Here is a 15,828-nt window from a genome sequence, read left to right on the forward strand (position 1 = left end):
GTCGCAGGTAAAGGGTCCCACCTGCAAGGTTCTCTCCAGTTGTTCAGGGAAGGGGGTGGGGGAGGTGCAGGAGGACAGATCGGGGAGATGTCAGCACCTGGTACATCTGGGGGGAGTGCAGTTCTTTTTTTTTTTTTTAAGATTTATTTATTTATACAAGCACCGGGTATAGTCAGAAGCGGCGGGAGGGTGAGAGAATTCACCAGAGCCAGAGCGGGGAGCAGAGCAGGCAGACTGAGGAAGTACACTGCTGAGGGGAGCAGCGGGCGGCAGGAGAGGTCTGCTCGCTGGTGGCTGGGGTTTGAACTGGTGCTGCAGAGGCTGCGGGCAGCTTTGCAGCCCAGCGCTCAACCGCTGCGCCACCGGGGAGGCCCGGAAGTGTAGTTCTTTAGCCCATTCTTGGGTTTTTCTTTTTCTTTTTTTTTTTTTAAAGATTTATTTATGCATACAAGAGCTGGGGTACAGGCCAGAGGTGTGGGGGGTGAGAGGATTCACCAGAGACAGAACGGGGAACAGAACAGGCAGACTGACCAAATACTGCTGAGGGGAGCAGCGGGGAGACAGGAGAGGTCTGCTGCACTGTGTGGGTTGCTCCCTGGCCAGCCGGGGCTCGAACTCATGCTGCAGAGGCTGCGGATTGCTTTGTAGTGTGGTGCTTAACCCCTTGCGCCACCAGGGAGGCTCAGTTCATGGGTCTTTCTATGAATTTGAAATTATATCAAAAAGTTAAAAGCAAAACCTTTTTGCCAGCGTGCTGGTGAGGGGGAGCAGCCTACACCTTCTGGAGAATCGGCAACAAATAACAGTGCAGGACCAGCTGCTCCGCCTCTAGGAACTTGGCCTAAAGAAATAACCGAAGACTGGCCCAAAAGTGAAGCAAAAAGATTTTCACTGAAGCACGGACTGTACCACAACAGCTGGTGACATCAGCGAAAGGCACAGAGTGTGAAAGAGTGTGTCATCACACGGGAAAGTGGTTCCTGATACAGGATTGGGGAGGAAATGTCCCTGGACATTCTGTCCAGTACGAGGTTCTGTCCAGCACGCAGTCAGACCCCAGCCAGACTGAGAGTGTGTGTCTGTCTGTGTCCATCACCAGCTCCTTGACCTCTGGAACCAAGTCCTACTTGTCATTCTATTTCCGCGGCGTCAGGTAGCACCTGATGCCCAGTAAGTGCTCAGAGAGTCTGTTCAGGGGACGGGCAAAGAGCCACAGAAAAAGGACCCAAGGGCGCACTTCAAAATGTCCACAGCAGTCACCCCCGGCGGTGGGATCTTGAGCTCCCGCTTTCCACCCACCTGTATGGTGCCGTGTTCCACACAGAATGTTGGTCAGTTTCCCTGCAAATTATTTAAAACAATACATGCAATTACTTAAAACAACTGTGAATTATTTAAAACAATAAGGACAAAGCAGGGGGGAAGTAGTTTTAATCTCAGTGGCCTCAGGGGCAGGACTCTGGAAGGTGCTCAAGGTTACCTGAGGCCTTGTCCCTCTAACACTCCTGCAAATCTCCAGGTGTCTCAGTGTCCCCAAAGCGCAGCCACACAGGAGGAGCTGAGCCCTGACATGGTCCTCTCCTGGCCTCTTCCCCCATCTCGGGGGCAGGCTGCCTGGTACCCAGCACGGAGGGTGGGCCAGTCCCCTCCCAGCAGGCCACGGACCCAAGGGACAGCTGGCAGGGGTGGGGAGCCAGTGAAAATCTCCCAATTGACAGATAATGTGAGGCTGGAGCTGGACCTACCGTGGGGCTGTTGTCACGGCCTCTGTCCTCCACCCCGTGCCTGATGTCGAGCCCCTTCCCAGTCCTCGACGCCTCAACACTGCCTGAGGATGGACCTGCCCCGGGGATGAAACTCAGTGTCCCCTGTTCCGGGAGTGTCTCTGGAGAGCTCAGAGCATCCAGCCAGGATGATGAAGGGCGGCTCTCAACTCCTGGCCCCGCCTTGTGGCCTCCCTGGCACCGCCCCCACAAGTGCCTGTGCAGACACCCCGCCTGCGGCCTGCTCGCCCAGGATGACTGCTGACAAGCCAGAGCTTTGTTTCCAATAACAAGCAAAATGAGGATTAAAAAAATTGAATAGGGCCTCCCCGGTGGCGCAGCGGTTGAGCGCTGGGTTGCGAAACTGCGCGCGGCCTCTGCGGCGCCGGTTCGATCCCCGGCTGCTCCCCGGCCACCGGAGGAGGGTCCCACATGGTGCGCAGACCTCTCCTGCCGCCCGCTGCTCCCCTCAGCAGTGCACTTCGGTCCTTCTGCCTGCTCTGCTCCCCGCTCTGGCTCTGGTGAATTCTCTCACCCTCCCGCGCTTCTGACTGTACCCAGTGCTTGTATAAATAAAACAAACAAACAAACCAGCAAACAAATAAATAAAGCATGCCTCTATAAAAAAAAAAAAAATTGAATAGCCCCCCTTTTAGAACAATTTTGATGTTACTGCTAAGCTGAGCAGAGAGTAGAGTTTCCAGCTTCCCCACCCCCTTCCGCAGGAACAGCCGGCACTGGGGTGACGTGCGTTAAGATGGAAGGGCCGGGGCGGACACATCATATCACCCACAGTCCACACTTCACAGAATTCACTCTTTTGAAAAAATTATGATGAAATACACATGACATAAAATTCACCATTTTCAACCGCTCTTAAGCGTGTGGTCAGGCGGTGGGAAGCGCGCACTGCCTGCAGCCATCACCCCAGCCCCAAGGGAGACTCGTCCCCAGCGCGCCACGGGCCAGTCCTTGCGTCTTGACAAACGTCGTGGCCCCTCCACCATCACTTCGCTGCCTGTGGGGTACCCTGAGGTCCCCTGGTCCCCCGCCCTCCTCCTACCCTCGCCCCAGCAACCACCCCCTGGTCTCCAGAGTCCTGCCTTTTCCAGAATGTCACACATGGGTCTCCTGCACCGGGCAGTATCCAGGCCGGCTCCCTTCACTCAGTCTAACGAGCCTTTTGGGAGCCCCCGTGTCGTCTCATGAAATGAGTCCTTTCTTTTTAGCACCGGATAACACTCCATTGTCTGGTTATACCCTGGTTCGTTATCCAGGGATGAGGACTTTTTCATGATAAAGAATTAAATGCTAAGTTTTGGAAACAGAAAAACCAAGAGAAAGGGAAGAAAAAGTCCCTTATAATTCTGTTATTCAAGCCCTTGCTGTTAGCATTCTGCTCACAGCTTTTTTGATTTGACACAGCTCTGGTCTCGTGGAACGCACCAATGAGATTCCTTGTCTTGCTCATTTTAGCTTAGCTCTCTTCGTGTTGTACATTCTCCACAAGCATTTGTTCTTGTTCTTGCGAATGTCTGCAGAATTTTCCCTTAACTGGAGATGTTGCAGTTTCTCAAGCATGCCTCTGTTCCTGGCCGTCAGAGTTATTTTCAATTTTGTGCTATTAAGACTACCTTGAACTGCTGGCACTTAAATGATTGCACAGACGCCCCCCTCCGTGCACGCGTGCACACACTAAGAGGTGGAATAGCTGAGTCAGAAAGCTACTCTATTTTAGGGGGAAATGCAATTTTTCATTGTGGTTAAAAACATAAAATATGGCCACCATCACCGTTGCTCGGTTATGTTAAATATATTTAACACTCCACAAATTTTTTTTATCTTGAAAATTTAAAACTCTATACCCACAGAGCCCCAACTCCCCATTCCTCGGTCCCCAGTCCCAGGGAACCCCCATTCTCCTTTCTGTTTCAGTGAACTTGACTGCCCTAGATAAGGCATGTGCGTGAGATCCCACAGTATTTACCACTGAGTTCCTTCCACTCTCAGCTATTGTGACGAGTGCCGCTGTGAACACACACCAATGAATGTGTGAACAACTCCTGTTTGAGCCCCTGCTTTGAAATTGCTGGATGATAGTTTGTCTTGTCATTCCACCCACAGTGCACACGCCTTCCAGTTTTGCCACATCCTCACCAGCACTGGCTGTTTTCTTCTCTTTTTAGCTTTCTTTTTAAGAGCTGGAAGAACCATTTCTCAGTGGTTCCCACACTTTATGACACCCTTTGACTTCATTCTTCAAGAGATTTGTGTCTATCAATCATATTTGACCAAGAATTCATTGCTTTCCTGTCTCTACCCCTTGGTCTGGCACGTGGGGCTCTGGGGATCCCCCTTGGGGCCAGTAGCTGGTGGTGCTCCCGGCTCTGTGCCCCCTTCCTCCTGGCATGTTTCCAGCTAGACACGTTTCCCAGCCACCAGCGGTGGCCACAGCACTGTTCTCACGAGTGGCATGGGGACAGGAGTGGCACCCAAGCTTCTGCCCGGACATCTGAAGGGCTTGCATGCCTGAGCTTTCTCTTTCTCCCCTTCCTGGGGCCAGCACACGGGATTGGGAATGCTGGACGTTCCTGTCCTGCTGATGAGGCTGGTTGTACTGGCATCTGGTCTTCTGTTGCAGCAGTTGCCCTGTCCCCCAACGAACACAACCTTACAGCACAAATGCATGCTGCATGCACACATGCATGCATGCACACATACATGCACACACACATGCACATACACGCATGCACACACAAGACCAGTACTCATTGTCCCTTCAATCTTATTCTCTGGGCCATTCTCTGCAATAGCAGATTATTGGAAATGACCTAACTGTTCACTTGCAGATAAATGGCTGAAGAAAGAGACGCATCTGTTCAGTGGAATTCCATGCAAAACAATGAAGAAGTTAAAAACATTTTTAATAGGCTTTTAAAGAGCAGTTTTAGGCTCACAGCAAATTTGAGCGAAAGGTACAGAAAGGCGTCCTGTGCACGCCTGCCCTCCGCATGCACAGCCTCCCCCACTGTCAACACCCCCACATAATGGTTCATTTATTGCGTGGATGAACCCGCATTGACACATCATCGTCACCCAAGTCCACAGTTTACACTGGCGCTGGGGCTTGGCTTTGTGAGCTCTGTGGTTTGGACAGACGTGTGAGGACATCCAGGCAGCATCCATGAGTAACGGCGCAGTTTCATTCCCCGAAGAGAAAGCTTTACTGCAAAAGGGGAAAAGAGCAGCCAAACAGTGTATGTATATGCCAACCCTTGTGCTTTGTAAAAAGGTGCGGGAGAGGGTAGGTATCTGTTTGCTTGTATGTGCAGGATGAGGCCTCTGAAAAGGATCCCAGAACCTAGTCTCAGAGCTTCCCTGCTTCACCCTTGGGAGGGGAGGGGAGGGCCCTGGGCAGGTGTGGGTCAGGGATGAGTTCCACAGTTTTCTTTCCGTATATTTTGCTGCTGTGTGAACGCGTTACCTCTTCAGAAAGTGAGTCTGAATGAATAAGAACAGTGCAAAGTGGAAGTAATTCGTTTTCGCATTTTACACTAACTCAAGTTCTGATGCGACCTCCCTGGGCCCTCAGCTGCCGCCTCCAGCAGCTGCTACAGGTTTGGGGCCCGCGTGGCCTCCAGGCACACACCACAGCACGGCCACAGCGCCCCCAGCTTCCTGCCTCCTCTCTGACCCACCTCCTGCCAGCTCTGCCCAAGCAAGACCCAGCCCTCCATCTGCAACCCCAGATGGGCAAGCTGCTCACCCCCTTCCTGCCAACTGAGCATCCTAATTACGCGATAAATACTAATTGCCCGTGACGAGGGTCTTCCACAGCCACAGACCTTAAGCAAAGGCCCGCCTAACGAGCCTTGCTGCTAATTATCTGAGCTCACTGCTCCAGGATTTAATTAAACTTTGGCAGGAGAAAGCAATCCACGTCGGAGGAACGAGGAAACCGAGACCCCTTTCTCACAGGTGGCCTGGCACCCGGCTCCGAGTCTTCCTTCCAATCCCCTGGGGTTTTCCCCGTGATGCGCAGGAGCCACCTGGGAGAGGGGCTGTGTTTAGCCAGCACCTGCTGTGTGCCAGGCAGGTCCAGGCACCGTGGCATACGTCATCTCAGCCATCCTTGCGGTCACCGTGGGAACCGGGCCCCCACTTTACAGACAGGGAAACAGAGGGTCAGAGAGACTCAGTGACTGGTCAGTCGATCGGGAGAACTACGTCTGTGGAGGTACAGGCTGGAGGGCTGGGCTTATAGCATTGTTCTTCTAACCTGGACCTTGGGTAGTGTTTTAGCTTTCTCCCAAGCGTCCCCAAGCTATAGCTCACCTTACTTTCACATTTGTTTATTAAGAAAACAAAAAGCTGAAGAGTGTGATGCCTGGAGAGATTGTGATGTACACACAGCTACACCCCCAGACCCCACACTCCCAGGGTCACGGCCAGGAAGACATCGGAGCAGGGTAAGAGACTGCCCCTGGGCTCAGACTGCTTGATGCCAGTCCCAGCTCCATGCCCTGGTGTCTGTGGCTCTGGCCAGGCTACGTGTCCTCTCCACCAAAGATGTGTGGGGCTGGCGGCTCCCACTTGGCAGCCATGCACGGGTGTCTGCATTCCCTGTCTGGGACGCCTGCCTCCAACACCTGGGTCGTTCTGGAGACCAACCAGGGTCGCTATATCCTCTGCAGCTTCCTGGGAGTGTGTTTCAGTGGAAACAAATATTTGCAGAAAATATCATTTCTGCAACTAAATTGGCCTTTGTGATAGATTGAGAAGGGGGTGAGAAGTGTTGCTGGCAACCTCCAGGATCACACTTGTCAAAAAATAAAAGCAATTCCTTTGTCCTTCTCCTTGTGCTTTGCTCCCTGGTCTAGCTGAGATTCATTTTTAGGGAAACTGGAAGCAACAGGTGGGAAATATTTTGGAGTTGCTTAAAACAACAACAACAACAACAACAACAACAATGCATCAAGGTCAGAGGTCCTGGAGTCATGGAAACTGAATTGGGATCGGTTGATCCCTGAAGGAAATGAAAGTGTCTGAGCTGGTGGCCCTGAAATGTCACAGAGTTCTGCTCTCTGGGAGTTGGGTGTGAGTTTTGGGGCCTCTTCCCGATTCCCTCAATGCAGCCCGCACTCTAGGTGGGCTCTCCTCCTGCCCCGCCCCGTCCCACCCAGGACCAGTCCTGGCCGCCCTTGCTTCTTTCTGGGGGAAGGAGGGAAAATTTCCCTCTGGGCTGTTCTTGGGTTGGTTGAATAATCAAATTAACATCATACAGATTAGTAGGAGGAAAAAAACAAATTTAATTATGTGTTTGTGGGCATTTATGTGGCTACAAAGATCCCAAAGGCAATGGGGCAAAATAGGGGTACATGTCTTGAGCTATGAACGGGACAGGAGCCCGGGGCTTCGCGCAGCGAGTGGAGGGACTCACGTGACAAATGGGACGCTCGAATTAGATGTTTGTCCAGGAACACACACAGGTTTTTCAGATAGAAAGGTTATCTCTGCTAAAAACCCTAATTCCAATTAAGACCCCAATTTTCGTTCCTCTTGGTAGTTAAGGGAGGGGTAACGTTTTCTCATCGGCCTGCAGGGCTTCGAGTGCTCTGCTCCAGATACTCTACATGTCAGAGCAGCACAGCTTGGGGAGGCCTGTCCGTCACTCCCAGGCTGCCTGTGCTTTGGCCTTGTCCCCAGAATCTCCCCAGTACCCACCCCATGCCCTGCTCTGCTCACTCAAGAGCTCTCTCGAGTCCTGAAAGACAGAGTGGGTCTTGTCTCCTCCATGGAAGGCCGTCCCTCCCTCCCTGCCCTCTGCGCCCCACCCAGGTGCACACCGAGGCCGTGCTGGACAGGGTGAGAGCCGGGCCTTGAGTCAACAGACTCTGGGGTGCCTCTGACAGTGCTGAGCCTCACATCCCTCATCCCTGCAGGACAAAGCTACCCAGGCCACAGGGTGCACCAGGGCTGGAGGGAAGAGCAAAAGGGAATTCTCCATGAGGGAGGGTGTCCCACAAAGTCAGTCACTTCTACACACGGGGCTCCTGGGTACAACCACGGACTCCCTCACCCCCCACAGAACCCTCCCAGAACTGGGTCACTCTGTTACAATACTTAATGTAATCACCACAATAACTATTGTTTATCGAACAATTGAGAAGGGAGGTTACTTAGCCTCTGGGAGCCTCCATTTCCTCATGTAAAATGCGGCTCATGACACCCATTGTTTTGGGTGGTTATGAGGTTTTGAATAAAATAATGTGTTTAGTGCAGGGCCTGGTGTGTCACTGGCATAACTATAATCAAAGTAAATGAAGACGAAGACGGCTGACATATAGAGGGTAATACAGAGAACAGGGTGAACGGTAAGTTTCATGGACAGCGTTAGAAGTGCCTGGCGTGGCTCACATAGTTTCTCTTCACTGTTGTCTAGGGGGAACATAACTATTATCCCTTATTATATAAGAGGAAGCCACAGGTGGTGAACATTGGGGTTGCATCTGAACCAAATCCATTGCTTTGCCCCTGGTGAAGCAGCCCCTTGCAGAGGCCTGGCTGTACCTGCTTCAGCCCCATGAGGGTCCCCAACAGCAGGGTCTGCATCTTTGCTTTCACTGCTCTGCAGTCCCCCCGACCCACACACTTGATGCCCTGCTTGGTACAGGTGCCAGGCGTCCCTCGACTCAGCATCTATTTCTTGAACACTTTTTATTTGCCAGACATCATTCTTGGCTCCAGGAATATGAACTTAAAGTTCTGGAAATTAAAAAAAAAATGAAGTAAAAAATGGTTAAAAAGAAATTGGAAAGAAATCAAATAGAACATCTAAAAATGAAAAAATAAAGCAATTGAGATGCTCAGGGAAGAGGCTTCCAAGAGAAAACAGGACAAAAAACATATGTGCTTCTCCATTAGCACATCAAAGAAAACAAGCAACACATTTAAAATGGAGATAAGGTCCAGTGCATTTTCCAAAGCTGTATCAGGGTGAAGGCTGCTGCCACTCAGCTAATAAAAGAACATGAAACAGGGATCTTTGACTCACTTCCTTTCAAGGACTGATCACCAAGCCATCGTTGACAGGCAAGGCTGGAAGGCAAGGTCAGGTTTGAGTCACGTGATGCTGCTGTTTAGTGGCTGATCAATAGTTGGGTACACAGGTGCCCAGTAACAGGCCAGCTGCTTCCAATAGGCATCGATAGACACAAGGACTTGGGTGGCTTGTCATCTAGTGGCACTTCAATACCATCATTTCCAAACCTCCAATGAGTGTTAACAGCTCAAGAGATCTACAGTAACTGTCATGTGATATAAAAATAGCTGTGACTTCCATTTGGTAATAAAGTCACAGGCATATAATTGTGCTTTAATGTCTATATTCATAATAAAAGAAAAATGCTAAATTTTAGAGAATAAAGGATATAATACAGCTTCCCCACTGAAGGGACTAAGCCCCCTGAATTCTATCCATATGACTCTCAGGGTCCATATATAGGTTAGGGGGCTGGGCTCAGGGTGTCTGCGCCCTCTCTTCTGAGTCTGACATAGCTGACATCAAGATGCTGGCTGGGGCTGTGGTCTCATCGGGAAGCTCAACATGGGAACAATCTGCTTCCGAGCACATCCAGGTTCTTAGCAGATTTCATTTCCTTGCAGTTGCATTGCCGAGGGCCTGGCTTTTAGTGGCCAGGCTGCCACCAGGGCCCAGACACCACCCACAGTTCCATGACACACACACAGGCTTCCTCAACATGACTGCTCACGTCAAGCCAACACAGAGGCTCCAGCCTGCTAAGATGGACTCTGCTGTAATTCACATTTGCCGTATTCTTTTGGCTAGAAGCAAGTCACACTGCACGCATGAGGGATTTACACAAAAGCATGGACACTGAGAGGTGGGAATTTGGGGGGGTTCACTTAGGGTCTATCTGGCCCAAAGAGGGATGGGAAGAACCCAAATGAAATGACTACTTCCACACCTCCTCCTCCCACCCGCAACACTTAGTGTTTGTGATGGCGCACTACAGCGCTGTGTATATTTATCCCATGTCGTCTGATTTCACAATCATTATTGCTGGGAAGGTGCTAGAAGGCACTAGAACTCTTTGGTCTATACATGGTATTGCTTGGGGTTCTTACAACAAGCATGTATTTGTGCACAATGTGATTATAATGTATAAAAACACAATTACAATGAAAAATTGTGTATACAGTGTGACTTCAACTACAAGATGCTTTCTCCACTTCTGGACCTTCCTGTGTACACCCTCACACACAACAGGGAAGAAAGACTGGAAGGAAACAGGCCCAAATGGGAAGACGGATTAGTTTGGAGCAGTGATTACAGGATGAATAAATTTTCTTCCTTACACTTTTCTGTATTTTTCACAATTAGGGGACATTACTCTAATGATCAGGGGGAAAAAATGATTTGAAATGTATTTTAGATCCAATTTTATGACTAAAAATAAAGCAAAGCCTCGTTTGCCTTCTGCAGAAAGGCAATTTCCTGCTTGGGTGACTGATGGAGTGTCTGCTCCGAGAGCTCAGAGAAATAAATCAGATGTCAGCAGGGAACACACACACCTGCTCCCTCTCACACTGATGGAGAACAATTAACTCTCATCAGAACGTATCTGGCTTCGCCCCAGGACTAAATGTTATTTGAAAAAATATGGCAGCTTTCCTCCAGCACCGAAGAGCTACTGGACGGTTCTAGATAAACTGGGAAATGCAAGACTTTGTTTCGGCAGATTTGGTAAGCTGACGTGATCGGAGCCAAGTAGTAGAACCTGTGGCTATGTGGGAACAAAGGATGTGTTTGCTCTCACTTTACGGCTGATCAGGGGCCTGGGGGGGTCTCTGGACTGTTTGTGAAATTATAGAACTGGACGTGAGGAGCTTCTGTCACAGTCAGCTGATCGAAGACCATGTCTTAGTCCAAACAAATACAAGTTAGGTTGTCCAAGCTCGCTGCAGCCCTGGAGAGAGAGCCGGAGAGCCAGAGCCGCAGGCGCATCACAGCAGGTTGGGGGGGGGGCGGGGTTCCGGGGGAGGTTGGGACAGTCCCTAGAGGGGCTGGGAGGGGCGTTAAAGAATTGGGGTCCAGGCCTGGGTGGATGCTGGGAGGCAGCAGGGGCGATTTGGTGGCTGAATATGTCAGTGCTGGTGCAGCGTAAATGAAGATGCTCAGGCTCTTGTGCCATTGGCCTCTGTGGCTCTCACCTGCGGCCTTGAGTGCAGGAGGCCTGGGGAGTGTGAGCAAGTGGGCACACCTGAGCCTGGAGGCTGAGCCTGGAGGTGCGGCAGAGGCTCTCGCGTGGAGAGCTGTGGAGAACAGCTCCGACAGGAAAGAGCGTCTAGAGATGTGAGGGGGCCCAAGTTGCTGCGCCCCTGCGGGCTCGTGTCCCCTGTGCACTCTTAGAAAACCTGTGGGCATGACGCCCCGGGCTCCAAGCTTCTCTTTTAAGCTGCCTGAACAGATGAGCCTGCCCGGCCTGGGATGGCGGCGGAACAGATGGCCGTCTAGGGGGAGGGTAAGCGGGGGTTCCAGCTGTCGGGGACACAGCAGCCAGGACTTCAGAAAGGAGCGCGGCTCGTCCTGACAGGCTGGGTGGTTGTGTCCGTGCGCGCACGAGCGGCCTTGCCCCACGTCCCGATCGTGTGATGTCCTGGGAACAGGCTGACTGCGGCTCAGCAGGGTCGTTCTCTACTTTCTTAGCCCCGTTAACTTTACAACAAACACACCAGCCAACAGGAAAAATACTTGATACACTTTTAGCCTAGTGTCGGGCAAGTAAACGAGATCAGGCTTTCCTGCCCTCCCGCCTTGAGGCTGGATGAGGGATCCCTGCAGTCCTGAATGCAGGCCTGACGGCGGCACCTGGAGTGGGGTGCGGGCATGTGTAAGTGGGTGCACCTGGGCTGAGACTGGGCTTGTAAGGGCGGCGTCACGGGGACGCTAGCAGGACCAAGAGAGCAGAGAATGAACAGGAGAGCAGAGAAGCAGAGACCACTGCAGAAAGCCGGAGAGCCCAGATAGAGTGAAGACTTGCTGGGGGCTGGGAGACCTGCCAGCCTCCCGGCCCCCCGGCACCCTTGCCTGCTGTGTACCCAGTAAAATCCCAAAAGCCACCGAGGTCTCCAGGACTCTCCAGGACCCCTCTTTACCCGTCTGCTCGGGTCATAGAAAACCTGCCCTGTGTCCTCCTGCGCACTGCACTGTAACGCTCTCCTAATGGATGGGGAAAGTCTTCGGCTCTTTCCTACGGCTCCATTCTCAGAGATGAGACTCTGAGGGTGAGAGCTGTTCAGGGACCTTCCCTGTACCGCCGCCGGCTAAGCAGCCAGAGCCAGCAGCAGGCAGCTTTACATTTCTACTTCTTTGTTGTCAATCATCGCTCCTCACCAGTCCTAGTGCCAAACATCACGTTCATTCCAGAACTCTGCGTTGAATCTTAATACGTGTCTTGTTCTCTTCCAGGCTCTGAAGATGCAGCTGTGATGACAGGTGCAACCGGCCTCGAGGTCGCTGGAGTGATGCAGGTGAGAGGCAACTCAGCTCATACGTATCAGGATGTGGGACTTACTGTGTGTGGAGCTCCTAACAGGGAGGGACGCCGTAGCGTGTCTACACAGGCATTCACGATGGCCACAAACTTGGTGGTTAAAAAAAGCGACTTTATTCTCTGTAGTTCTGGAGGTCAGAAGGCTTGAATCTGGGCGTTGGCAGGACTGAATTCCTCTGAGGAGGCTCCAGGGCTCTCCCCAACTTCCAGAGCATTCCCTGGCTCATGGTGCGTTCTCCATCTTGAAGGGCAGTGAGTGACTCATTCTCCCTTCTGCTCCGTCATCACATCTTCCCTGACTGTTCTGTTTTCATGATGACTGGGCGTAGCCGGGTGATCCAGAGCACTCCCCCGTGTTATGATCCTTGACCATATTGGCAACGTCCTTCTTGTAACATGTTCATAGGTTCCAGGGACTACATGGACATGGTTGGTGGGGGGGTACTTTTCTGCTTACTGTAGATACCCAGCCTAGTGTGGGGGGTTCTTTTGGAGAAGGAATTCTGACTTCATAGTAAAGCGGCAGCTGACGCCAGGAGGGAGCGGGAGCCGAGCAGGGAAGTGTGCCAAGCAGAGCAGGCAGGTTGGGGCGGGGGGAAGAGAGAGCACTGGTGGGGCACTAGCCAGCTATTGCCAGGTCACGCTGCAGTAGTGCTCGCCCGACCTCAGGGGCTGCAAGAACACAGATTTCCTTTTCACTCAAGCTGCCCGTGCATTGTGCACATGCTCCGTGTTTGGGTTCTGCTCTGTCTTCATTGCAGGACCTGACGGAGCAGCCCTCTCAGCACATGGCAGGGTAACAAATCAGGTGGCAAAGCCACAAGATGATGCTGGAAGCATGTGCCTTCCCCTTGCATTTCACCAGCCAGAGCAAGTCAGGTCATGTAGCCAAGGCTGCCGTTATTGGGACAGGAAGTAGAATCCTCCCTTGGGAAGAGCAGTGAATGATTGCAACAGCCGAGGACTAGTCCGGTCCAGGAGCCCGGAGAGTGAAATAAGATGCCGGGAGTGGCTTCAAGCTGGTGGGGTATTGCAGGCCTGATCATGGATGCCTTAAAAGTTAGTCGGCTCCGTAGAGACAAGAATAGGGTCTCAACCCAGTGTTCCTCAACCTACTCTTTCATTATGACTGCCCCCCTGTAACATCTTCACGCCGCAGACACTCTATGTGCTGCATGCTTATTTGTGCTTTGTAGCCCAAAGCAGCAAGGTTATTTTTGGCCACCTAAGAACTAATTTTTACCCTTGTGGGAGGTATTGCTGCCTGTTGAGAATGCATGTGGTAACCCTGACCGCTTTGCAAAACGTTGCTTTGCAAACCTTTCAAAAGCTGACCTTAAATGTCTTACTGCTTTCGGGAGCCTTCTCCACTGAACGGTGGCTGCGCCGGTGACCTGGGAGAGTCCATTTAGCTTGGCTGTTGAGGAAAGACCTTCACTGGGTCTTTTGTGTTTCATTCCTTATGGCTTTTCCCTCTTTGGGAAACCCCAGCAACCTGCTATCAATGTACCAGGCCTGTGTCTTCTGTGCTCTGGTTTTGGAGATGAGCTGAGCTGCATGAATGGGGCAGACCCCAAGCGCAGGTCTAAGATCTAGAGACACTGGGCATGAGCTCAGTGCTTTGCTGATTTAATCGAAAGTCAGGTCATGTAGCCAAGGTCAAGTTCAATGAACATCGGTTGAAGACCAATTATGTGCCAGGCACTGAGGAGACACTAGTGGATTAAAAAAAAAAGCAGTGTTTGCCCTCAGGGGATGACAGATAGCCAAGATATGTGCGCCTGTGAGCTGATACTTGGCCGGGTGATGCCAGGTGGGTTGGCCGAAGGACGGGACACGCCTGCCCCAGACAGGACAGCTCTCCTCTCAGATTCGTTTCCTCATTGTCCTTGACTCAAGGAGTTGACTCTGGAGGCTCAGAAGTCAGGGGGTGATTGTCTAGATTCATCCATGTGGTTTTCTTTGTCAGTGGGTAGCAAAACCACCTCTCAAAGCAAGTTCTTTACCAAAATGGCACGTGGAACAACTCTGTTTCGGAGTTCTAAAACAGTTGAAAGGTTTTTCCTGTTTAAAGAAGGTGGTGGTTCAGGGGCAGAGGGGGCTGCAAGATAGGTTTTCAAATTTAAAGTAAAGTCCTCCCTGGCTGGCGCTGCACTCCGTGCTTTCTCCCTCTCTACCCAGCCACGCTGGCCCCGCTGGCCGGGGTCCCCTGGACACACCCACCAGGGTCGCCTCAGAGGTTCTGCACTTAACCTAGTGCTACTCCATTCTGTTCAGCCCAGAGCATTCTCCCGAGGAGCACCCTGCCCTCCGCCCCGCCCTCTACTTTCACCCACTTTTCATCACGTGACGATGAACATGCATTTAGTTTGCCTTCCCCGCTTCAATGTAAGCGCCGTGAGGGCGGGGGCAGCTTTTGCCCACCACTCTGCTCTTGCTGAGAAGGGGCCTGCCCACGGGGTTCTGGGCATTTGAAATGATTTTGTCGTTTTATTATGACTTAAGATTATTTTACCACCCACTTTTTTTTTTCCTGAGACATTTTTCATAAAAAACCCTCTGTAGGGCCTCCCCGGGTGGTGCAGCGGTTGAGCGCCGGGCTGCGAGGCTGCCTGCAGCCTCTGCAGCCCTGGTTCGTTCCCCAGCCGCTGGCGAGGGGCCCCCCCCCACACACACACACACAAAGCCTCTGTAGGTAACACACTGTTTTATTTTGTGGCGTCTGTGTGTTGAGCCTGTGCCCGCATTGGAAGTGTGGAAGTTTAGAATCACTCCGTCTGTGCTCTTCTCACCCAGGAGGGTTACTGGGAATGCTGGTCCTGTGCTCAGAACCTCCACCGAATCTGTTGTTGCTTCCTCTGACAGCGGCCTAACGTGCCCAGGTCACCAGGCCCTGCCTATCCTCCTTGGCTTTACCAGTTCTTTCCTCCTGCTTCTGTCCAGACCAAGATTCCCTGAGTGACCTTTTCCAGTCGGACTGGCCTCTTGCAAGGGCCTTAGAGCCCAGAAAGGCCTATTAGTGCAGCTTGGTTTCCCTCCTCCCAGGTTAGCTGGCTGTGAGCTTTCTAAGGCTGGACTGCTACTCCCAGACAGTCTCACCACATCTACAGAACATACAACTAAGATGGTTTCTGCCCTAGTTTAACACAACCCATGCTTTGTCCTTTTGATGTTTTTATTCTGTAGGTTTTTTTGAACGGTAGCGTTTGGTAAGCACAAAATCTGGAGGAAAGGCAATTATAAAATGATTGTATTTTCCAGTTGGCAGCTGTGAGTACAAAGGAGTACAAGGGCCCTGACAATCCATGTACGTGTAGGCGCGCACACATCTTTAAACACACTGGATTGAGGGGAAAAACCCGGCTGTCACGCCGTCTTTCACTTAGGTTAAGAAGGTTCAGTGTTATCTGAGGATATGTGAATGGGAGCACTTCAAAAAAATCACCCATTTGTTAGTGATGAAGGATATTGAAACTGAAAACTCAATG

The sequence above is a fragment of the Talpa europaea genome, assembly GCF_964194135.1.
Source record: "Talpa europaea genome assembly, chromosome: 8".
Lineage (NCBI taxonomy): Eukaryota > Metazoa > Chordata > Mammalia > Eulipotyphla > Talpidae > Talpa > Talpa europaea.